The 2186-nt window shown below is 41.1% G+C and overlaps 1 long non-coding RNA gene across 1 annotated transcript in view; it reads left to right on the plus strand.

Moving 5' to 3' along the window:
- The window catches only part of LOC116704174 (uncharacterized), a 21195-nt gene that overhangs the window by 12916 nt on the left and 6093 nt on the right, over window positions 1–2186 (plus strand). The window lies entirely within an intron of this gene.

Raw genomic sequence — 2186 nt, forward strand, 5'->3', positions numbered from 1 at the left:
ATATGTCAACTTTTACTCAATACTATTTCACAAACACTTCAATTTGTTGTTCCAAATGCTATAAAATTGAATAAGACGCCCCAAAATGAATGAAAGTAGAGATTTGTACTTGCCAAAGAGCGTTGTGTGGAATCAATCATGTTATTTTGGGGAATTAAAAAGAACATTGATGTAGGAAAACGGGTCAATTTGACCCGAGGACAACACGAGGGTTAACCGACATGCGGCACGAGCACGAGTTAGGTTTAGGAAAAGATTGTGTTCGGAGTCAGAAAATTGACTTTTTAGTGACACGCGGCTAAAGAACAGGACTCAAACCCTCAGCCTTGTCTCTTGTTTTGGGAAAAAAGTCGCTAAGGGGGTCTAAAAATTCACTAAGTTTACCGCCAAAGTTGGTTTAAGCCCGCCCACTGACGCTACACACGATGGGATTGGCCTGTTGCTAAACAACAAATTACATTCTTCTAGATTTCTAGACAAGGTTCACGGCAGCTTTGTCCATTATTTTTAGAGGGTTGATAAAGATACCACATATTTCATGCTGAACTTTAGGCAAATGTGTTTAGAATTGATGCTCAAGACATTTAGAATATTTCTATTGGGTGGAATGGGGGCAACATAAAAAAGATTGATGAACGCCTTTATTGTCATTGCATGTTCACATCCAACGGAATTTCCCTGTGTTTCATAGGAAAAAACCTGTTTCTGTTCACTCTGCTCAAACATACACTGACATACATATCAAGATACAAATATAGCAAAAATATATCTGATCCAATCAGACAGAATGGGACAAGGGCATGGCCGTAACCTTCTAGGGTTAAATAAAAGGAGAAAAGCAACTTTAAAAGAAAAAAAGTTGGTGTCACCGAGCTTTTAGTCACTGTGTAACACTTAGCTAAAGAATAAAAACACCACACCTGCTTATTATTCGCAGCCGCGGCCAGCTGTGGGCCTCTCACACACACACACACCACACACACACACCGTATGTGCTGTATTCCTGTGTTGCAGCGGGCCTTTGATCAGGTAATTGCTCCTTTCGGCCACGGGAGTTTGAATCAACCATATGTCGCTATGGCGACCACCTCTCCAGCATGTGTCCGCGTGGCCCCTTCGCAGCCTTTTTTTTAAGATGACTTGTTGCTCATGAGGCTGTGAGTGACGGAGGAAAGGGTGGAGAAGCACCCTGACCACTTTAACAGCAACTCTTTTTGTGAGCGCTCATGTACTGGGAGGATTGTGTGTCTGTCTGTCTTTTCCACCACATCCGGGACACTCTCCGTGTCACCGTCACCCCCCTTGAATGACAAACCTGCAACACGGATTGTCTTCGTTTTCACAATCAACACTGAGATGCAGCGGATCCACAAGAGGATCAGAGTGCAAGGGGGCTCCGGATGCTGTTGGAAGACAATTTGAGGACATGACACCTGTTCTTTTGCAGGGGATCAAATTCCCACTGGTATTCATTTCAAGTCCCACTGGGATCCAATCCAGAAATATGACATGCACACAGTTTGAACCCCTGTTTTTTTTTTCTCATTTTCTTTCCCTTTAAGTAACATTTAGATGATTAAAGTCCTCTTTTTCCACACTGGCTGAATGGATGACATAAATATTCTATTTCATTTCCCCCTCCCCTTCATCTGAAGCTTTATGTTCACACAGAGAGAAATGTTCAAATTAAAGACTTTTTATAGCTGCACCTTTCCATCCAATCAAAATATTCTCTTCCCCAAGATTCAGCAAGACATATTTGACGTTGGACACTATCGTTTATAATAAAGTGAAGTGGGTTTAAACAACGCTTACCTGTATGGCATGAGTTTGTAGTTATGTTTTATTGGTTATTTTGCCACAAGGAAAAAAAGAATAGCCACACGTGGAAGCTACATAGTCACATCCTCCACTCTTGACAGCTTCCACTAGAACAGTGTCCCATTATGTGCCTTGCTTGAAGGCTCTGCGGTAGTGCAGGCGAGATGCTTAATGCTATCCTTTCCACGCACAGCCTTAAGTAGTTTTCGGACTATTTGCACTATGTTCCTTAAACTCGAGATTCGAGTTTAAGGAACAAGACAACAGTGTTTTTTTTTCTTATTAATTCAGTGTGGATGTCAAACACCCCATTTCATTTGAATCAGAGTATATATATATATATGTATATATACATATATATATAT

Source organism: Etheostoma spectabile, chromosome 16 (assembly GCF_008692095.1).
Source record: "Etheostoma spectabile isolate EspeVRDwgs_2016 chromosome 16, UIUC_Espe_1.0, whole genome shotgun sequence".
NCBI lineage: Eukaryota > Metazoa > Chordata > Actinopteri > Perciformes > Percidae > Etheostoma > Etheostoma spectabile.